This window comes from Parasteatoda tepidariorum, chromosome 3 (genome assembly GCF_043381705.1).
Source record: "Parasteatoda tepidariorum isolate YZ-2023 chromosome 3, CAS_Ptep_4.0, whole genome shotgun sequence".
Taxonomy (NCBI): domain Eukaryota; kingdom Metazoa; phylum Arthropoda; class Arachnida; order Araneae; family Theridiidae; genus Parasteatoda; species Parasteatoda tepidariorum.
This window is the reverse complement of record NC_092206.1, coordinates 70,601,160-70,626,471: the sequence shown is the minus strand read 5'-3', so window position 1 is coordinate 70,626,471 and position 25,312 is coordinate 70,601,160.

Here is a 25,312-nt window from a genome sequence, read left to right as displayed (position 1 = left end):
CCCACTCCTTCTTATTTATAACTCTATGGAACAAAAGGGTTTAATCGCACTGCAGTTAAACAATTTTTTGAACTTTTAAATTCTCAATTAAGATATAACATAAGATTACTCCAAATGATATTTATAATGTTGAAGAAACAGGAATTCTAACAGTGTCAAACAAGCCTTCAAAAGTGTTGAATCTACGAGGCAAAAAGCAAGTGGGTAGCTAGTCTTCAGCCGAACGAGGAGTTTTGGTTACTGTTGAAGCATGCATCAGTGTAACTGGGGTATTCGTTCCTCCTATGTTTGTATTTCCTCGAGTGAAGAAAATCCAAGACTCATGGATGATGCTTTCCCAGGATCGTTTGCAGGATATCACAAGACCGGTGTGATCACTAAGGAAACCTTCATTGTTTGGTTTAAAATGTTGATAGAATTTTCCAACCCTACCGATAAGAAGCCAGTGCTGTTGCTGCTTTATGGACACAACAGTCTCACCAAAAGTTTTGAACTTGTAAATTTGGCAAGAGAAAACAATGTAATCATCCTAACCTTCCCCCTATTTACAACTCATCACCTTCATCCCCTGGATGTCAGTTTCATTTCCCCACTGCGCACGCATTATGAACGAAAATTTCAAAAATGGCTGTTCAACCGTTTAAGTAGCTGCGTTACAATTTACGACGTTGAAAAACTGTTCAACGCAGCCTACTCACAGGCAGCTGTTGCAGTAACTGCCTTTAAAGGATTTAGAAAAATTGGCATAAGTCCTCGCAATCCTGACGTCTTCTCAGATCACTTGTTTGCACCCTCTGTCACCACTGATCACCCAACGTCAAACCTGCAGCAAGAATCTCCAGGCGTTGAACACCAGACTGATGAAAGCAAAGACTAAGAGCAACCTTCAACATTTTCGAGGGACATCGTAGGAAGTAGACCAATCTGCAACATCCTCAGGGGAGAAAGGATTAGAACTCTCTTGTTATCGACCTTAAGCTACCCTTTTCCATCTCACCAAAGCGTGTTCTACCTGTTCCTTAAGTAAAAAGACCTCGCCCAGAAAAAATGGCTGATTAGAGAAAGAAAAAAACTGCAGTAATAACATCATCTCCATATAAAAGTGAATTATAAATAGAAAAAAAAGAAAGGATGATTAAACTACCAAGAAAGAACCAAGAGAAATGAAGAAATGGCTGCTTAGAAATCCCTTTTAAAGGCACCCGGCACATCTCGACAGCAAAAATTACGGAAATAAGCCTTCATGTTTGAAAACTCATAAAATCTTTAAAAACAAATGTAGCATCATAATTCTTGCGTACTTAATTATAAAACAAGTCTATATAAAAATGTTAGAAGCAATAAAATCCAATGAATACAATTTTTAGAAACTTTGCTTTACAATTTCCTGTCAGTTAATTATGCTTTTTAGTTACTTTTACACAAAAATTGAACATTCCTGTCATCTCAGTATACCCAACCCAGGTATACTAAAAACGGGATATGTAAGAGTTTGAAGAAGAAAAAAAATTTATCTTACAGTCATTAAAATTAGTTGAAAATATGTTTTTTATGTACTTCAATAAATGTTATAGCTATAAAAAAAATAATGTGTGGTTCGCTTTAACAGATCAAGAACAGTTCCTATTATTTTTACATATTCTGAACAAGAACTTTTCCTGCATTACTTACGTACATTATATATCAAGGATAACACATTATTTTAATTATCATAAGTCCTTGTAACTAAAGTCATACCTGTTACCAGATAGGCTAAACAGACAAGAAATTTTAAATAAAAACAATTTACAAAATTAAATTAATTATAAAAAATTAATAAATTTATTTTTGATTAAGACAAATAACTAAGTAAACTAAATTATGTAACTGAACTAATAAATAAATTTTTCCATAATTATGATAACAAACATGTTTTCACTCATTATGATACTTATTAATTTATTATTAATTAATAAGTGATTAGTAATAAGTTATTATCAATAATTTTACTGGATTATGTGAGTCTTATCAGTTTCTTAATTTATTAATCTATAAAATTTGATTGCAAAATTTAGCATTCAAAAGTTAATTTTGTCATAAAAAAATAGATTTTAAAAGATAAAGGTCATTTTAGGTGATAGTTTTAGGATTAGAAGAAGAAGCTACATAAAGGCGTGTGAATTGACACATTTTAAATAGTTATTTGACTTTAAATAAATATTTCTTTTTGTTGTTATATATAATTTTGTTGAAAAATAAGATATCTGTGAAAATAACAATTGATTTAAAATCGCAAACCAATATGGATATGATAACTAAAATTAATATCCTTGCATAAAACCTTAAAACAAACATATCCTAAAAGGAAATATGAAAATAAGCTTTTGAATTTAAGACTAATTAAAAAATTGATTAAAGGAAAACATTAAAACTTAATTAAAAGTTAACTCCCCTGTTACTTTATTGGCCAAATTATACAGATATGGAAGACGCTTTTTGCTAGCTCTCAAAACACTAGTCTTGATGAAAGTAAGACATTCTTGAGAGCGAAAATTTATACGTCATTTGTTTTCCATAATAAGAACCCTTCACTGTGAAAATCTAATGATATCACGCTTGGAAAAAACTTTTAAAAGTTATCAATAAAAAGAAGACGTTCTAGGAATCGGTCATTTGCTTTTTTTCTCATAACAAAGTAAAACTTTTCTCTAGTAATTATGTTTCATTAGTGAATCTATAAAAAAAAATTACACTCTAGAGTTATTCAACGTAAGTTAAATTTCATTAAAATGTGTAAACATTCCCATGCATTTCTTACAAAGAATTTAAAATTTATTGCCTATCAGAATTTTTTATTAATAATACGTCCTTTGGAAAGCTTTATAAAATTTCTATTTGGAAAACTCTCCCAGAACTGACAAAAATTTATTTGAATATGCTTATACTGTTAAGTGAAGAGGTTTTTTTCATGATATATAAATTATTTCTTATACAAAAATAAAATTAAAAGGACATTTCTCAGAATCAGGAAAAATATGCAGATGTTTACACAAATTTCCCATCTAAAATAAAATTATACGGGCATAAGCAGAATATAAATAGTTTAAAAGCATATAAATTGTATAGACCAGGATGTAACATTTTGAAATTTTTTATTAAGAAGAATTTTATATTTGAGAGAGCTGAAAGATGCATCGCTGATTATAATTAATTACATTTAAACATTTTTGTTTAAGCTGATTATAATTAATTACATTTAAACATTTGCAATTGTTTAAATATTTGAAATGAAATTTAACTCTTATTGAAAAACTTTACTAATTGTTTACCTTTGAAAATTTTTATAAATGCTGTATTGGAAATATTGAAATGTATTTACTAGTAGAAATAACACATAATCTTACGTTTAAAAAAATATTGTCCATATTTCCACTCTCAAATATGTGTTCCTTCCTAAAGGATATTGTTTTGAGAGCATTACTAGCTTGAACTTACAAGGACTCTTCAATAATATAATATGGAGATATATATGGGCTGGATGGGATATTGCTGGCTCTATGGGAACACCAAAAAGTTCGATAGTTTTTACCAAATCACTTTGGTCATAATTTGGGTAAAATAAATCATAAAATATGGTTTTATAATGTGTGATAAAATTTGGTAAAATTTAATAATTTTTTCATGATACATTAGAGCTGGGCATAAAACCGTTTATTAGGTTAAATTAATTTTTCTGCTTCACATTTTTTACTAAAGGTGTGGTAATAAGAGCTATACACTTGAAAACTAAAATTTCCGGTAAACAACAACCATATCAATAGAAAAATTATCAAATGAATATTTTAAATGCCGAATATTATGCTTGTGAAACCTGGACCATATCTTGTATGGATCAGGTTATGTTGGGTACCTTTGAGAGAAAGGTTTTCAGAAGTATTTTTGGAGGAATTCAAAAAAATTGTGCGCGACTTAGAAAATCAAATCTAGAGCTTTATCACTCATATAATGAACCTGACATTATTAACTTAATTAAACGACAAAGAATTATATAGGCAGACCACGTTATCAGAAAGGTCGAAGACAGTACCATAAAAAGAGTTTTCAATGCCAGACCAGTTGGCACACGAAAGAGGCAGGTCGAATTTGAGATGGATAGATGGCCTATAAAAAGATCTTTTGGTTTTAAAAACTAAGAACTGAAAAACACTAGAGGGAAAAAAGTTAGCCTGGAGAAAACTTCTTGAGAATTTCTGTCGAGCCATTGATGATGATGAGGATATTTTGGTTTTCAATTTCAGAATTATGGTGGTTTTTTTTTACCAGAAATGGCATTAACGTACAGTACGGTAATTTTATCAGAATTTCTATTCTCCGATTAATTTTACTCTGTATATTTTATTTATTGGCCGTAGTATAATTTCCTATTTATTTTCCAAAAATATTTTAGTACAGAATGTTACTTCTTTAATGAGTTGAATTTTGGATCAACGCTATTCAAAAAAGATGGTAAGTAGCGATAGTCTTGTTCATTTAAAGCTAATTGAATCTCGAACTAATTATCTTCCATTGACTTACTAACTTAATTAATAACTCCAACTTATTGAAAGTAATTTAGAAGAGTTATATCATGGGTTCACTAAACAATTAAAAATGGTATATTTTTTTCGTAAAATTTATTTAGCAAATTTTTCTCACGGACATTTGAAATCCTCTCTGAATTTCAATGTAGAAACACTATTTAAGTAAAATCTACTGACATATTGATTTAATAACTATTCTATTGCATTGACTTATTTTATAATTAGTAAACTACTTAGTGTAGAGTAAGCGATCGTATTAAACCATTAAGATTAATACTCCTAATCTGATTAATACATAAAGTGTTGTTTAAAGGTATTCGTTTAGTATTGATTGTTCAAATAAAGTGGCAGATTTCATTCATTAAAATTTATTTAGAAAATATGTTCTCTAACTTTATAAATCATTTTAATACCAAAGCCTTATTTAAGTTATATCATCCATATCGCTTTAATAACTATTCTGTATTATTGAACTTGCAACTGCAAGGAAAATTATTGCAACTGAGATATGATTTAAATTGCTTTCCAGATTGAGAAAAGTGTCCCTTGAGGATTAACACAGCCTTCGTAAATGTCGAAAGATCCTCTCTTACTTGTGATAAATATTCAACGATCTCGGCAAAATCTCATACAGTGATATGCAATCAAATTATTATTAGTAAGTATATATAGCCTAATATCTTTAATACACACTTTATTAGTTAATGGTGATCTATCTGTAACTATCATTGAAATAGTTATTTTTCTTATTATGGAATAACCAATTAATATAAATTCACGAGTATTTACTTTTTATTTTATATTTACATCTTTATTCATACTTTTTACATGAAATTTTAAATACATTTAAAAATTAACAATTAGATAATATTAAAATATTTCTTTTTTATTTTCAAGTTGTTCAATAGATATTGAATCTTTCATTGTACATAATATACTTTTTGACCCCGTCCCGTGGTCTAAAGATCATGGTCTTTAATGACCTTTTTCGAGTTCTTTTTTATTTTCTGAATCCTGAATGATTGTTTTTAACGAAAACTATATGCAGAGAATGATTTTGTAAAATAATTGTTATTGATTATACAGAACGTTCCTTAATCTTCCCCCGTATATTTTCAGTTAACTTGTTTGAAATGAAGTTAAATTTGTTTTCACCTTTGCGACACATGTTAATTTTAAAAGAGAAAAAAAATTTGTTATGCTCTGTTCAAATGGGAAAAGAAGAAGAATAATCATCAAAACAAGTTTTGTCGCTCAAAATTTGTAGATATTTTTTATAGTTGCCCTTCACCTCTTCACAATTTCTTTCGTCAATCTATTCCTCAATCAATTTCGTCTGTTTTTAATATATTTGTCTGTTTTCAATGATAACAATATCAATATACGGTATTTGTGATTTTTCTTTCTAACTATTAATTTTTTATCCTTAATCTGCATGATAATTTAACTTTACTAATTTATTTGACAAGAATTTTAAAAATATGTATTACGGATTATAGTTGTATATATATATAAAGGGTTATAGGATTATTAAGCTTGAAAATTATACTCTCAACATTTTTAAACTTCCGATTTGGCGTGCATTTTTCCTGTGATGTGAATATTGAAACAGAACTGTTTAGACATGATTCATAGTGATAAATTGATTTTATTGCAATTGTGGTAATCGATTTAAATCTTATCCTTCCTTGATTAAGCTTTTTAACTGGGACAAACCCTTCTTTAAAGCTCATAATAAGTGCTACAGTAAACTTTTCAAATCTTGGTTCAGCCACAACTGAACATTCGTTATTAGCGAAAAGAACTTATGTTCGTAAAGCATTTTTAAATTATAATTTAAGACCATAATTACTACTTTGGAGCACTCTTGCTCTCAGATTGTAAATCATTTTAATAATATCCATAAAGCATTTGATTAGTTTTGATTCGTAAATCATTCAATTAATATTAAAGTGCAATTTCTTTTCATTTGAAACTTTCGATATTTAAAGGCAGAGTCTTTAAATTATTATTTTTCAATATTCATTGAAAAATAAATTTTAAATATTTTTTTTACTTTCAATTGCAAGATTAAAAAATATTTACAGCATCAAAAAGAAATAACCATACAAAGAACAAAGATAGAAAGTAAAAAACACAAAGTACAAGAAAAACAGCAGTAGCTAAAATCTATGAATCCAGAAGGCACTTAGTACCACTTTAAAAGAGTACGTTTGCTTGAAGCTCTGCAGAAGATGGGGTGGTCACCATTCATGACCTGTCCCAGATTAGAAACTGCAAATAGGACTTGAAACTATGCGGAAACGGTGCAAGTGTTTCGAGAGACAGTTATGGCATTGGCGAGTCTAATCTCAGCCATCATTTTATGTCTGGGCTATTTAGAGATAAGAGATTATTTGTCTTTCCAAGATTTTTAATTTGTTCTAATCTCGAGGTTCTTTTTGAACTTCTCAAACCTAGCATTTTTGATAAATCGTATTATTGTTCCATAAGATATACTAGAAGGAGATATCTGTAGAGTCAAGGCATCATTTTTGGCCACTGAATCGGCAATCTCATTTCCATAGATTACATAATTTCCAGGTATCCATCGTAAGACGATGTCCTTTATACTGACAGATAAGCTTCGTAGCAATCTCTGACATTTCAGGATCACAGAGGACAAAGAACTCGAAGTTGACAGCGGACACAACAATGCGGTTGAGAGTCATATGACAACTTTAGAGAATTTTTAATAGGCCAGCTTGGAAAGAACGATCTTGATCACGAGCAATTCCCCATCAAATGCAGTTGCAAACACACCAGCAGGGTTTGCAAATGATAAAAAGGGGACAGTTGACCCCTGCTCTAGGGTATAGTCCCTCCAGAAACCGAAATCTATGAGTATAAATTCGAGACCTCGTTCTTCTCTGAATAAAAAAATGTTTATGGTCTTACAAGCGCGAACATTTAGAATCTCCAAACCTGTGACCCACTTAAAGACTTCTTGGGACAGGACTAGGCACACTCTAAAATCAAAGGTCTCAATAGGGCTGGAAGGCAAAGGTTCCAGTTCACACAGCCTCGAAGTCTCTCTCCAGTTGCTGGAAAACCCTTCTAGGTTTTAAGTTTCCTATCAAGGTTCAGGGGAATATCGTGCCAAAGTTCTAAGGGTAAGGAGATTTGCCTTCTTCCTAGTTCAATGATTTGATTTATCTGAAACCTGTTTACAAATGCATAGCATCTATTGACGTGGTTTTAACAGTCCCAGTAATGAGGTGAAAAGCTTGATTAAAAACCAATTTTCAGAAAACTCCTGGTGATAGGAGCTCACAGCAATAAGTCATCAGAGAAAGAATAAATGTTCTAAATCTTATCATCGGTCTTAGAGGAATAACCCCGTTTCCAATCTGAGAGACACTTCATAAATATAAGTAAAAAATTATATTTAACAGAATTTAAAAGAAGAATTAAAAAAATTATAAAATATAAAAATATTAAATTTAAAGAAAGAAATATTTTTACACAATACGTTCATCATCAAAGAACATGTATTATTTTGAGCAAAAATGAAAAATTTTCAGGAAATGAGTTGAATTATTTTCGGAATTCTTAATATATTATTTTTAAATATGCTAAAATTTTTGAGATATAAAGGATACCGGATTTCTAGTGTAGCAGAAAGTGCTTCGCCTTCACAACACGCAAATTGAAATTTATTTATAAAATTAAACAATCAACTGTGTGAAATTTGTTGGGCCAAATGTTAATTTTCTGAATACTGAAGAGAGCAATTTTGTGTGTTTTAAACAATGACAATCTCAGCGAACAAAGATCGGTTATATTTATTATCAGTTTAAACTTTAGAGAATTTTGATTGTCTGACTTTAAACACTTTCTTATAAATTTGTGCACATTGTATCTCTAATTTTAGGTGGAAAATTCTTGGCACCCAAAAGATTAAAGAGTTGAAACGCTTAATTAAGAATTCACTGATGCATTTAGTAAGTAGGAACTATCCTAACAAAGGAGAATTACTTTAAGCTTTTCTAAATATTTTTAATTTGAATCCTAGCAGCTTCTTGAAAATAATTACGTCAACTGGAAATTTGAGGATATGACTGAATTGTTTACTCCATTACTCGTCTGGAAATGACATCTTTACACCAAATTTTAATCTTTTACTTCTTGAAGGAGATTAATCTATTTTAAAACAGATCTGGCAATCATATTCTGTGAATTTAGGGCTTATATTTAAACTTCCTGAACACTGCATAGATAAGCAGAAAAGTTCAGTCTGTGGATTTTGGTTACATTGAAACATTGTTACTAAATGACTGTATGAAATTTGAGAACCGAAAGCATTAAAAGATAGTTTTTAACGAAGCATATTTACAACAAACCTAATTCAAGTCTCAATTTACTATTTTATGTTTAGAAATGGAAAGATTTAAGAGGGATTTAATATTTTAAAATTCGCTAGAAAATGGAGACTTTCTATAAAATCAAGTGCCTAAGTTTTGTATACAATGCTTTAAAAGTAATGTTCATATTTTAATTTTAAGAGTTATAAGCCCATGATTTTGGGTAAAATACTAATGTAACCTTCATCAGATTTTGTCTAAATAATATCATAAATTATACTTAAATGGATCCAGTAGGCTTATAAAGAATGTAATTAGTAGGATGAAACTCCAGAAATTAAATCAAAATTAGTTAAGGGTATTATCAGCGTTAGTAATATTGCATATTTATGCACTTATCTTAAGCCCCTAATTCTTACTGAGAAGTCAAATTTCGATTAGTTCTTAAAAGGAAAATTTTTTAGAGCTCTTCAAGACATTGTTCGGTACACTCTTAAGCGATATTAAAATAAAACTGATTCCAACTATAATTAATAAAATAATAATTATCATAATATTTAAAAAAACGAAAAACAAAGTGTCTGAATGCACTTGAAGGTCACAAAACAATTACTATTTATTTCCAAATTCTGAAAATGAGAACAAATTCTGCCCGTTTAATTGATCCTGGAACAATTGCACGCATTCATTCCCTATATTTTCTCTTTTGCAGAAGAAATTAAATAATTCTCTCTCGTTGAAAGTGAGAGTGTAATTGAAAGGCTAGTAAGTTCTCTTCGGATAAATATTAAAATATTGCAAATCATTATGAGAAACATATAATTTTTAAATAAAACATGCAAATAATTTAAAGCATTTGAGGAGAAAATATTCAAAATTGATCCAAAACATTGCAGCAAATTATATTTTAAAAAAACGTCACGAAAGCGGACGAAACCATTCAAAAGTTTAAGAGAACTCAAGTGTTGCAAATTTGGATTAAAAGAAAGGGAAAAAAAACATGATTTCAGTACCACGTAAGGCAAATGTATATAAGACAAGCTTTACCCTGACCCGCTCCCAGGTAATACTGTTGATCATCTATTGCGGCAATCCTCGAATCAGTCGGTGGACCCAGCGTTGCATGGACACGAGGTTCCATGGGCCAGCAAGGTCCCTCTGTATGACAAGAAAAGCGCCGAAGATTTTTGAGCCGACGCATGCGCACATCTTTCATCCATCATAGCGTCTCTAAACTTGTTTAACAACAAGTTTTAAGTGACCGATATCCATTTAAATCATACACCTATGTTAAAATAATAATTTATATTTTTCTTTTAATGAATTCGTCACAAGTAAATATTTTCCTTGTTTAATAAGTAAACCTTTTTCAAAACCATATAAGTCTGTGAAGAACAAAAGCAGACCTCCCTTTTGAGTCCCTTTTCATTAGCTGTTTACATGAGTGGGGGGAGACAAGGAGAAAGGTGTTTGTTGGGAGTGGAGAGGAATGGAGTTGCTTACGGGGTAAGGACGGAGGGACCCTCTGATAGGAGGCAGGTTGTTTTCCTAGCAATACTTCCCCACCTTGATGGAGGTAACCGTTGCCTCCGGAACAGAGGTTTACATGGGGGCCTAATGGCCCCAAGTCATGCCCGACAAAAAGCAGCACAATCGTTCGATGGACAGAGGAGGCCGAAGGGGACAATCCCAAGACGGGTGCGGCGGTGCCAGGCTCAGCTGCAAACGCCTGACTAGGAGTGTGGCACCGAGAGACAGCCGCCACACCACGAGGCATCCTCTGACTGGATGATTCTGAAACCATTTAGAACATTTATTAAAAATCAAAATAATGACAGACAAGGCAAATGTATATAAATATCACATTTGTATTTAAGGTGTGTAGGTAGGTTTTATCATTAAAAGTGTGTATTAAAATACTTCTCCGTATTTTTGTTTTGCCGTAATGAATAAAGGGAGTTTAGAACTTTTCAATTTTTAATTTGTTCAACTCTTAATATATCCCAATTAAAAAAAATTTATTAAGTAACCCAGTGAAAGTATTTGATCTCACATAAAACAATACACGTTGAATACGTCTTTGAAAAAAGAAACATATATTACATGCGATTCCAGAAACTTTTTTGATAATCAATAATACTGAAGTTTAGAAAAAAATTTTCACGAATAAAAAAAGGAACAAAACTCATGTTAGCTAAAGTTTTGCATTTTTTAACGGTTAACACATTTCAAATATCTGATAATGATATCGAAAAAGCAATTATATTAATGGCATCCATTTTTCAACAGATAAATTCAATAATGGGGATATATGCGCTTGGATAAAACTAAATTATGTCTTATTTTTATAAAATCTAAAATTAGTTAATACAATAATTCATATATCATTAATTCTAATAATATCTCAAAATGACATTTGCCAAAAACCATATTTTAGGTGCTTAATTCATATTTTCTTAGTAATTGTACCATTGACTACTTTCTCATTCTTTTATCTGAAAAAAAAACCTTTTCCCAGCTGTAAAAAAAATTCACCACTAGATTACGGTCAATGATCCATAAAAATTAATTTTATCACTAACCATAAAAATAAATTTATGCCCGTAAGGCATGTCTGCGCGTAATTCTTTTTTCGTAAAATATGTGGCAACTAAACATAAATTAGCATTATGCTTGTTAAAAGTTGGGACTTTCACATTTTTAAAACTCAGACTATTTGTTTGCTAAATGAAGGCAAACAGTCGAACGATGTCTTGAGATATTCATCCACTTTTAGATGCACCTGAATAATTTTTTTTCTAATTTTTTTTCCGCACATGCGCTGTATAAAGCAACTACTTCAATTACTCTCATCTGGCGTAGTTTTTATTATTATTTTTTTAATTTTAAAGCAATAATTTCGTTATCAGTTTAAAATTGATTCAAACGCTTTGTTTAATTTTTTTTTAATATTTAAGCTATAACAAAAGTGGCACTAGACCTAGTATATATTTCGGACATTTACCAAAGGTCTAGTCATACTAGGTCTGGTTAAGTTCCATTGTCCGGTGTACCCTACACTCATGTTTTTTTAAAGTCAAGTGCCATTGTCCGGTATATATTTGCCCGATACTCCAAACACTGATGTTTGTTCCAATCTATCTTCAGTAAGTATTAAAATATCGAATAAATGTAATTATATCCACGAATAAATTTATATAAAATCGGATGTAATAAATATTTCGGACTAATTTGATTGTCAATATTCACCGGTGAAAGTCAACAACCACCGATTTCGGTCATTCACTGTAACATGACTCGAATGAAGCAAAATAGTAAAGTACTTTTGTTTGTCGATGAGTAAGAAAGTTGCGCGTTCTTTATTCGTAGTCTCTCTATCGTATTTGATAGATAGAGAATAGATAGAGCAAAGAGATATTTTTGATGCCGGCTGGGATCGAACTGGGACCGTTGTGTCTGAAGCAGGATTCTGCAACCACCTTGATAAATCGTGCTCTTAACCAAATAGTTGTTGTAATTTATTTACGCCGAAGACATGCCATCACAATTTTGATTCTCTGCAGAGGGGATGGCACCTACGCTTCGGTAGCCCAACTACCTGCAAGCGAAGTCGAGCACTTTACGGTAGAACAGTTTAACGAGAACCAATACCGCACACCCTCGGTCCCTACGCAGACTAATCCAAGTGGTCATCCACCCGCACACTGACCGTAGCCAGTGATGCTTGACTTCGGCGATCTGCTGGGAACCGTGTCTTAACGATCAGTTCACTGCGGGACCTTATCCAAATAGAGTTTGGGGTCTTTAATAAGCTCTTTAATAATCAAATGGTCAATTATACTAATTTTTCAAAAGCTCGTTACAATTACAGGGCTTTTTTTTATCCTCAAGAAGAGATTCTTATTCAACTTCATATTTTTTCGAAAGGAATGTTTCTGACAGTAATCTTTTTGCTTAACACCAATTTTTTTTCTTTTCTTTTTAAATATGAACAGTAACTTAACTATGAAAAATAATTATTATGCAACTCATACTGTAAAAAAGATAATTTTTAAAATGTCAATGTTACTTTTATATCATAATAAAAAAACATGACATGAGATATTATGAGAATATCATTTGAAATTCTCAAAGCTAATTTAAAAAGTAAATATATTTGAAAAGTATTATTTACTGTGTAATTTTTTTAGAAGGTTCAACTATAAACAAAACAGTCTTTTCTAAAAACGCAGTTTAATTATGAATGTTAAACAAACCTCCACCTGTATATTACACATGGGAAATATGTATTGTACAAATAAATGGAAATTTCGTGAGAAAAGAAATGTCTAATAAAAATATTCGACCTTAAATATGAAATATAATATCGCAAATAAGATTAATGTATACATACATTTTAGATTAATGTATAATAACATTTTATTTCAAATTTAAAAACTATTTTCTTGTTTATAATTATTTTTATAAAGAAAGCGGAATGAAGTTTATGAATGCTTCATAATTTCTTCCACCAAATTAAACCTTTTTAATCATTTTAATCTCACCTATATTTTGATTTTTACGTCACATTTTTTTAAGCTGTTTTCTGTTTTAAGTTCTAATGACTTTATTTTAAACAAATGTTCTTAAAGTATGAAATGTTCTTAATGTATGAAAAGCCATAATTGCATAATAACTTGAATAAGAAGTTTATTTAAATAGTATTTATAAAACTGCACAGGATCAGTCTGCGTAGGGACCGAGGGTGTGCGGTATTGGTCCTCGTCAAACTGTTCTACCGTAAAGTGTTCGACTTCGAGTGCAGGTCGTTGGGATACCGAAGGGGGGGTGCCGTCCCCTCTGCAGAGGATCAAAATTGTGATGGCATGTCTTCGGATCATCCTCAGGGATGTTTCCCAGACCGTCGCCAATAGCCCATTGTGCAGCTCTAGTGCGACGTAAATGAACTATAACAACAGCAACAAAACTGTACAACAATTTAAACTCTTTTCTTCTGAATTTCAAAGAAAACTGTATGATTCGGTAAAAAAATGCTTGATTTTTCATTGATTTTTATATATAAAAAAAAATGATTTTTATATTTAAAAAAAAAACAAATCACATGACATTTTTGTAAGAAAAAGCTACCAAGTTTCTAGGGCATTCTCGGATATCTCATTTTCTTACATATCTAGAGCCTCGAAAGTTTAAAATGATAGATAAAGTCTTAGTCACCAAAAATATCGCCAAGATGGTCACTTAGTTGGAGACGGTCCAACTCATTAAGTAGTAGGATCATTAAGGTGTGGGAAGGTCCCCCACCTCTGAATGAAAACTTCTTCCCTCTGCCTTTAAGTTGTTATTGTGAGCTACTAAAATAAGTAAAGTTGCCAAGTTAATATATCAATTTTTGGAAAAATGGTTCGTAGCAAAAATGGTAGTTACTGACTCTTTATTTTCAGTCAAAAACATACAAGAAATACTTAATTTACACTGAAAGGCATTTTTCATCCTGTTCTGCGAAAGATAATAAAGATTTCGTTATTTCAGCAAAATCATTCATTACTTAAAAAACATTATTGATGTGTTTTGCTTTTAAAAAAAAAATTTAACGTTAGATCATAATTAGTTGGGTCTACTATTAATAAAATGACAATCTATTTTAAATATTACTCAACTTTCATAGTAAAATATTTTTTTTAATAAAATGAGCTGAAATACCATTCTTTTAACTAGTTTTTATACATTGGTAGTTAGAAAGCTGAAAAACAATTAATGCACTAATATTAGTGAAGGTAGAGTTACGAAAGTTATACAACTAGAGAAAGCAAACTATTGCAAAATTAGAATAGGAAAAATACAAACACACAGGCCATATAAAAATTAATTTAACACTTTAGCCCATATAATGCAAATGATTTATGAAACATACTCAATATGTCACTTTTGTAACATTAAAAATGCACAACTAGGTAGTAAATTGATTGCTCATGATCTATTTCAATGGATTTCGCACAAAATTTGTTTGTTTTTTATTTATTGCGTTGTTTAAAATTGCCAAAGTAAACTGCAGTTAAATTATTTAATAACTCTGAAATTTCGAAAAATATAAACTTAAATCGATAAAATTGAAAAATTATTATAGGCATTTTTATCAAACTTTATAGTTTTTATTTCAAGTACTTTGAGTAAACGTATTTCGAAAATATTCAGATCCTGAAATATTTTAAAATTATCTAATCCTGATTTCAAGAAAGTTTTAACATAACATTTTAAACATTACATTCATTTAATTGGATGTCTGCAAGTGAAGTCATGGTACGTAGACTGTTGCATTTGTCGATTCAGAAGTCAATCAGGTTCGACAAAATATGTGTGACGTTTCTCACAGACATCCAATTAAATTGGTTTAAATCTCGAAGTCGATCGTCTCCAATAAATTGAGAAATTAAAAGAAAGTTCAATTACTGCTGCTGCATCCTAAGCGAAAAATTTGAATCGATGAAAATTAACTCAAAAACAAAATTATGAAATTATAACAATTTTCGTTACTTAAATGCGTACTGTAAATTTAAAAAAATAATTTCATTATATATAAACTAATATTATAAGTTAATATTATAAATAAATGCCTAATTTATTTTGGTCAAACTCAAATTATATTTAAAAAAATATTGCCCATGAGTACAATAATAAAAATTTTGTTTTTGTGTGTAATGTTTTATTTTCTTAAATCAAGAACTGTTAGTAACTATTTACAGCAATAAATCAAAGCAAATTGTATTGTCTATAAAATGTTACCACAAAGAAATCTTTCTCTTTTTCGATTTTAAATTGTTGCCATTAATAACTGGGGCCATTGGTGAAAGTATCGTCATTTTCTATTGAACCAGACATCTTAAATATCACAATGTTCTCTGTCTATAATTTGCAAAAAGAAAGATTTCTGATTATCGCTTAAAACATTATGTTTGTAGACGTATTGTTCTTAGTCTCATGTATGTAATCTCTGTTGCAAAAAAGTGTTCGTTATAATTTTTTTTGTAAAAAATGTTATTCAGAAATGAATTCTTTTGTGCTTAAATATAGAGAAAAAAGAATATTCTACAGTAAGGCCTCATAAAAGCAAGCATGAATAATTGTTAATTACATATGGTTAGAGTATTCTAGTTTTTTTAAATTTTCCTAACGAGACATTTTCCAATTTGATGTATGGATAATATTTATTAATTATAACGAAAATCGCGATTTAACTATACCACGTGTCTCTCCCAAAAATGACCTATGATTTGAAATAATTTAAAAGAAACAGAAGACGATAAAAAGTCAAAGCTTAAAGCTTCTTTCAAAGTTTAAAAATAAGCTGCAAAGTCTATAAATAGATACTCTATGGACAAGAAAAAAAACTATAAAGCAATGTTTACAACAAAGCCGACCAGGTGGCCGAGTGGTTAGCATGCCTGACTGTGGAGCCGATGGTTGAGGGTTCGAATCCCGCTCAGGGCAAGGGTGTTTCTTTCTCTCTCTCTCTGTTCTATGTCCTTTCTTCTGTGTGTGATTGTGTGAATGTTAACCCGCCCCATAAACGGGTTTGTGGTTTGACGTGGACTCCACCGCCGTGGCTTAGCCATAGGTGCCCTCTGGGTACCGATAAGAGAGTAGCAATTCATCATTTCTGAGGCCAATAGGAAATAGAATCAAGTGCATGCCGTTAACCAAAAGAAAAAATTTTTACAACAATATATCTGACCATTCTTCTCTATGTATAAAATATTTTATTAAATATAATCTTTCAAACATAAATCTTATCGCTCACGAAAACCTAACACAAATAATTTATACTCTTTACAATAAATAAATCGTGAATGCCCTTATCCACTGAAACATTTAACGCGCAAAATTTAATAATAAATGTTTGACGATAAATAATTTGCAATAATTACTTAAATTTTTTTGTAAAAAAAAATAAAATAAAATATATTTTCAAGTTATTTATTCGACAAGTTTACTACACTACTCTTCGCTGTAAAAAATTTAGTGTACATCAATACCAAAATTGTCAGTAACTACTTTACAGTAAATGGTGTAAGGAAACTAGAGATGGGTCGTAACAAGTATTTTCAAATAACGGGTTACAGCTGTTATGATGAAAAATCATATCAGATATAAATACCTGTTCCAAAATAACAGGTCTTAAAAAAATTTTATCAAACATGATTTTTTTTTAGAAAATAGCTAGTTTTTTTTTTTTTTTTTGTGAAACAGATACATATTTGTCTCTTTGATATGTATAAGTATTTTACAATATTTTTCATGGACTAGAAAATGAGACGAAGATATTTTCTAATTAATTTTGTTAATTAGTATGGTAACAGTTGCGCTATGCGTTAGGAAAGCAGATAGATTGAAAAGTTTGAAAATTTTAATTCGAAAGTAATTATTGTGATCGAAATATTTGAAAAACATTTTCATTAGCATGTGAATAAATGAATAGAGACAATATTTTTGGGAGAAAAAAAATAGTTCTTTTCAGTGCATTTTTATGTAACATGTATTTAAAACAAACGAGATTTAATTATAAACGTATGACGATAAATAATCTTTCTACATAATTAACTTTTTTTGTAAAAAATAATTTAAATAGTACATCTACAAATTTATATATTTTTTTCCTAATGGCAGGAACTAACTTTTACGTTCTTTGTCTAGGAAGATGTCGAAAGTATTACTCATTTAACGTTACCCAGTAGGCACCTGTGAACCTAAGTCACGGAGGCGAGTAACATTACCCACGCCAAACTGTCACGGATACCCTCTTATAGGGTGGGCCATATTCACACATCACACAATAGAGAATAACACATAGCGAGAAACACGCATGCCCTGAGCGTGATTCGAACTCGCAGCCATTGGTTTCTTAGTCAGGCACGTTGACCATCTAGCCGGCATTACAAATTTACATCTCCACGCAGCAGAAAATTTTATTGTGTCGCAAGACCAGACAACTACTTTACACCTAAGTAGTGTAAAGACGAAATACCATACCTAACTCTTGGATCTTTGTGCTTCACTGCTCCAAGAACCAAAGATGGTTCCTGGTGTTGTGAAACACTAAGAATGTTCTCTTACACTTTTTGGTGTAAAGTAGCCGCCACCATGTTGATACACTAAATTTTATAATTAGAATAAGATATGAGACACATAACAGTAAAGTTATTTTTACTGTACAATAATAAGAAAGAATCATAAACGTAGTATGCATAAATGCATCATTTCTTAAAATAAAACTAGTTCTTTTATTAAACATACATACAGCAAAAAGATAATATTAATGTAAATTCAAACTTGGCTTAACAAAACTGTAGAGCAAAGTGTAGTAGATAGAAATTAAATATTATGAAGTTATTTAATATAATTGACAGGTTTAGGCTTATTACAGATTATCTTATGACAATATAATTATCTTGATTAAAAAACTAAAAACATGCATGCATTTTATAACATATTTCTATTTCTGATGCATGTCCAAGTACCGTCTGAGACGTCCACCGTCCTTCACTTTCTCGTATACCGTAAACAACCGACTGTTGTTTTCCAAACATACTACAAAATTTACAAAAATAGTTCATGAATGAAGTAAATAAACTTGAACTTGATGTAAGCTGTTTAGTTTCTGGAGTTTAAATTAAACTACACACTTCAAAGCGTGTATGAATGCCCAATTCGGAAACACTTTGTTGATCGATTACACACAAACTATGCTACGTCACAGTCTATTATTGTAATTGAATAAGGAAGTAAAGTAAAACATTTAAAATATTGATCTTATGCCCAAAGCTTGTTGACTGAGGACGAATTAACTCGACAATACAAGTACAATCACTAGTTAACTCATCGTCAGTTAACAACATTTGGGCATGAAAAGACGAGTTAACTAGAAACCGGCCAACTTTGTGTTAAATTGAAATAGCACACAAATAGCGACATCAAATTCGAATTGGTTTTACATAGTATCAACACTGCAAGTGCACAGCAATTAACTAAAGGGTTTTCAAAATTATATTAAAGACTCTCCAAAAGTTTATATCTTGAAAATGGTCAAGTTTCCAAAAACAAACTTTCTTGCATCAACCTCCAACCTTCAAGGACTTTACTTTCTCTGAGTTCTTTCTCTTAGCTTAAAAAGCTATAAGATGAAACTGCATATAGTATATTTATAAATCTAGGAGAAACATAATTTATTATCGCATCACAACATTTCTCGTTACGACATGTGATGACGGAAATTACAATGATTTTGAAATAGGATTTTTGTACTCATTGAAAAATTTCGAATATATTTGTCGAATATATTTACATAGTGATTTATAATTATTTTTCTTAAATTTCCACGGTAAGTATATGAACAGTAAACCTTCAAAATTTTTCATATAATTTTTTATCCAAGAGGATAATTTATGCCTTTTCAAACGATTATGCTACAAGAATGTTTTTTTTTATTTATCTGTTTCCCTGGTGCAAATTTTTGAAAAACGTCAGTCCAATTTTGGACGCAAAGCAAGTAAGAAAATATTATTTTTGAAAACTAATATATTAGTTAATGAAGTATAGTAAAAACTAATAGTTTCAAAACTTGTTTCTAAACTAGCTAAGCAATTTTTTTTCTATTTCTTCCAAGAGTAGAGAAAAAAAATTCAATTTTTTTCTGTTAAAAGACTTTTAGATAATTAATCTTATTTTATTTTTTAAACAAAAACTTTAAACATTTTTTCTACACTTATATCATGCTGTTTGCTTTTTCTTGCTTTCTTTCTTTTTGCAATAAAAGGTGATGGTTTAGGTGACACAAACTAAGCTCTTTTTAATTAAGAACTTTTTAAATACTTTCTCATTAAAAGTATTCATTGTCTGGAAAATACAAAAAATATGCGTGACCCTTACGTATAAAATTAATGCAAAATTGGGTCAAGTATGTATCACGATGTATTAGAAAAGTATTTATTCGAAAGAGTATTGATCATAAATTGCGCAGTAAGCAATTCTGTATAACAGGAAACAATTTCTTATGCTTGTATGAATGTAAAAACAATATTTGAAAAAGTTCTTCGAAATTTTTAGCAGTGGTTAACGAGCAGAATTTTCTTATGCACTGGTAAATGTAGGGAAAAAGTTCACGAGTCAATATTTTTTCAAATAATAACTCATTTAAAAATTTAACCTGAGTAGCGGGAATCTCGAAGGTCATTGGACTGACTTGAAAAGTGCATATGCAAAAATAAATCATCATCATCATCATAGTTGGGCAGACAGCCCAATGTGAGCCAATGCCTTCCTCTGAAGATTTCTCCATGACGACTTCTGATTCACCTTTGATCTCCAAATCTTTTTTTAATTACAAGAAAATCAGACTCCACTGAGTCAGCCCATCTAAACCGCGGCCTTTCCCGCTTTCTTGTAAAAATAAATGAAACTAAATTTAAATAAAATGTCATCATGATGAGGAAAAAGTACGAGAGGAGTTAGAGTTCTTAGTAAAATAAGTAATCATTCACGCAATTCGTTGGTTTTAATACCAAATTTGGATAGGTATTGCACCACAGTCTCTCCAGTGTAGAGTAAAATCAATTATAAGAAGCACACATTAATGACTTTAGATCTAATGATTATATTGTTTTGATCGTCATAAAATAAAATGATAAAAAATGCTACATAATATTTTTAAAAATCTATATTCTGCGTATTCGCAATCACAAAGAAATAATTAAATTATTTTTTCTCAACAAATTATCTTTGGGAAAATGATGTTTACAATTTTGTACAAAATATTTTTATTTTGCTTAAGTTGATAAATGACGAAATACGCGAAAATAATGAGTTTAGCATTAAGAAGCTCAAATATTTGACCGCTCTACTGCCTAAACTATTAGTATTGTTTGTTTTTTATTTTTTTTTTTAGATTACATCTAATCCCCCACCAACATTTCGAAGATCAAGAATCCAAATGTGTTGGGGGAAAAAAAAGTTTTGTATATTCAGAAAAAAAAAACTTTCTGTATTTGATTCCATAAACTGAAAATATTGTTTACTCCAACTAATTAGTGTACCTAAGATAAACCTCCCGATCCATTAAGATTGTATCTTTGAAAGGGATTGTGTCTTTGAACCCAATCATTATATCAAAAGTTATTAAGGAGGAATTTTTCTTTTTATTTGCGTTGTGTACATTTGGTTTTCAGTGAAAAAAAATAGCAGAACTAAATATTTTTCTTCGTGTTGAAGTGCTTAAAGTAACTTTTTCGAAAACCATTAATGATTTGGGTAAACGGAAACTATTTCAAAGTATGTGAAGTGGTATCATTTGGGATTTAATGATGTGATGCATAAGGTGGGATATTGCGAAACTTTTCAACTCCGGTAAGAATTATGCGTGCATAAACTTTTATTGCAATTTAAGAGCTAAATTCCATTAATTTTTCTTTGCTTGATTTTATATTGCTTTAAAAATGAATAAATAAAGTTAAGAGAAATCAGTAAATGTGTTGTCCTCTGAAAAGCCGTTCAAAAAAAGATGTTTACGAAACTTTTGGTTACTACCATAACTTGGTCATTACCATTACGACCAGTAAGAATAAAATGCAGTTGAAAAAAATATTGAACATCGTAAAATCTAACTTAGTCAATTACAATCGAATTATCGATTTGTTATGAACTAAGTCATTTCGACTATTTTGATAAGTTACTCTTTTCCTGTACTACTTCCTCATTCGTCTAAATTGAACATCAACTTAAACTTAAACTCATGAGCTTAATGACATGAACTTATTGATTCAACATACAGCTCATCGTGCAATAAACTATCAAATTCGAACCTTAATAATTTGATCATTATTCCTTATTACCCAAAAAACACTCCCCAAATTGATAAGATTACTAATAAATTTGAGTTTAAAGCCCTTTTTACGCCTTTCTGGATATTATACTTCACCAACCCTAACGACTCTTGTAGATATTAATAGCTGGGATATTTATCAAATTTTTGTTCCGTGCGGATAGCGTATATTGTAAACTAAACGTATCTTTAAATTTCGACTGAAAGAACGTGAAAAATACGTCTAAATTGAGGATATTAAAAGATCTTCCAAAGCCCTACATCGTTGGAATTCTAATCATATGTTGCTATAATCATTCAACACTGTTCTACATCTACTGACCTCGGTTTCTGGGAATCATTCCATATTTTGAAAGATTTTACTAATTAAGCTAATGATCATTCTAGTATCCCATTTTTACCAATGTTTAAAAGTCCATTATAATTTAATTTGTAAATCTTCCCTCTCACCCTTGTTTCTTATATCTCTTCTTTTTGTTATCTTTTCAAGCTTGTTTACATTTATCTTCTAGTTAAACCAATATGCATGTTATTCTCCCGTTTTCTTTCTACCATACTCTAGTTAAACCAATATGCATGTTATTCTCCCGTTTTCTTTCTACCATAATTTCTTTCTACCATAATTTGGTAGAAACTGAGGAAGGTTCATGTTTATAGAACTGAAACTATATTATATTTATTTGTATCGTTGTTCACGTTGTTTTTCTTTATTCTACTAATGGCAATGCGTCCCTTTTAATCTTTTCGATGTACTTGAACGTAAAGTATTATTGAGTGATTTTTAGAACTATTTTATGCCAAATTTAGATTTAATGCGTAATTATAAATGCTAGTGTTATTGATTACAACTTATTATTTTTTAGATCTTTAATCAATGACTGTCATCTACACAGTTCTCTTAACTTTTATTTACTTATTACTTTCTCATAACTTTTAAAATAAAAAAATAACGTTAAATTTGAAGTAAAACATTTTATATTTGTAGGATCAAAATCCAAGAAATACTCCCCAAAAATATTAAATTTTAAGATCTTTTGGATAATTATTAGTAGTCTGATGCAAAATTAAAACCTATAAGTTCCAGTTAAAAATACCTAGATTACCATTAAAAAAGTCGTATTTTAAAAATCAAATTTTGCAGGAATCGATTTCACTCTAATTTTTTATTTTGCCATGTAAAATAATGTTCTTTAAAATAACGTAGGGGATTGTAAACCTTAAAATTCAAAATTTTTTCGACTCATATTAAATAAAATTAAGAAATAATAAATATTTATTAAAAGCTATTATTTGCATGAAATTTTCTTTAGAAAAAAAGAATTTTATGATAGTGTGCAAATTTTCTTCAATTCGCTTAAATAGTTCTCGAGATAGGAGGAATTACGCAAAAAGTCAAATTAACCTTCAATTGTCCAAACTTGGACCACTCAGGTACATACTACTGGTACTCGGTTAAATAAACAATACTGACTGATGGTATACATATTGATAGTACTAATGGTGCGATCTCAATAAGTCGGGGAGGGGTGTTATATGTATAGGAGGAAAAGAAAAGCAAAAGAGTTTCGGAAAAAGTACATTCGGTCAACTAATGCTATTAAAACCTAAGTTAAAACAGATTTTTAATTTTAAGCATTTATTTCAGACAAGAATTAAGCAGTTAGAAATTAAAATTATGTAAGTATTCTTTTCTATTTCTTGTTTGTTTGTTTTTTTATCATCAGTATGAAACGGTAAAAACGTTTTGCGATTTATGTATTTAAAAAAGACTTAATGATAAAACATGAACTTCTGAACAATAAGATTTAAATGTCTTGCTTTTGAAGAGTCATATATATCAAGTGAAGAAGAAAATATTAACTGCCTTTGCATCATTTTATTTATACAACTTTATTTGTGACAATTCTAGTAGTAATTGTAGATTCTGTATTATTTTCTTTCGAATGTTACCATCTAACGTTAGATGTAGTTTTCTTAATTTTTTTGTTTATTATGTGACGTATTTTTGAGTTAAGTACATATTTGAAAACATAACTTTATAAATGTGCAATATAGAGTAATCACAGGCAATATTTAATAACTTCTGACTACATCAAAATCAATGCTCAAAACAACACAAAAACGAGATATAATTTTCGAAATTTTTTAACAGATATTTGATGCAAAAGTTATCAGATTTATATAATTGATAATTTGTTGTATAAGTATCAGTTGTATCAATTGTTTGAAAAAGCTGGTGTTTACCTATGTTTTCTAGTTCTCAATCCATTTCAGCAAAAATTACTTTATACGGTTCTTTAAATTTTTGCCATAGAGAAAATTTTTTTCTTTTTCTATTTCCTTAATAATAAAGTTTTCCTTGTTAGTTCTCTTTTAATAATTAATACTCATTTCTAATCTTATAAAGTCGTTTGCAAAACCCTCACTGCAATTTTTTAAAAGTAATACAACCCATATAACTTCTAAATTAAATCGAAGTCTTAGTATATTCCCATTTACTTGATTGTAGACTTTATAGCCACTATTATTTTCCTATCATAGATATGTTATTATCTTATCCTCAAATTAGTGTAAACAAATACATAAGAAACTACTACTATCTATACATAAGAAACTAAATTGATTAACTAACAACAGCTTTCTTTCCCCTTTTAGTAAATTCAAGATGTCAGCAAAAGCTTACCTCAAGGAGAGGCCATACTTCAGATACCCATATTATACCTATTTCACAACTTTTAAAATAATTTTCAGCTATTTTTCTATTCTTCCTGGAGTCATCCACTAATGCCTAGTTACTTTTCTTCTCTACTCTAAAATCGAAGTGTTATTTTGAATTAATGTATTCTATAATAAGAATAAAGTCAACACTACCAGGAAGTCTTTATAAGAAGTCAGTAATTTGAATGGGCAGAGGTGGAAAAGATTTAAGTTATAACACATTTAAGGCAAAAAAATAGTGTTATAGCTGTTAAACTTTTGCTGTAATGTTCTACAACAAACATTTTATAATAGTTTGTAAAGCCCTTCAAACGTGTTTAAAATTCAGATTTATATATTTTTTCTCTAAAACTTATCTATTTAAATCTAAAATAACAACAAACCTAAAGTAAAGAATTTTCCATACATATTTTTTCAGAGCTTTTCTTATAGAATTTTTGAAAATATAGACTTTTATTGCTTTAATAAAGACGAGTGAAAACTCCTTTGTAGAATAAAAAAAATATGGGGGAATTTTTATGATTTATTTTTCGAAACATAAGCACTTGTAACAGCAAAGTGCTCTAGTCGTATTTATAGTTCGGAGAATAAATGCTTTTGGTAAAAACATGGGCAGAGTGTTTTGAAGCTTTCAATTTAAAAAGTTAAAAGGTTTCATGAAATGTTTGAAGAAAAAAAATTGCAATTGCAAAACAAAGTAAAATGTGAAAATACGAAATTTATAGAACTTATAGTTGGAATAGTAGCTGAAATTTCCAACATTACAGGCAAATAAACATATTTATTTGTTATATATATATAATTGTTATAAATATATATATATA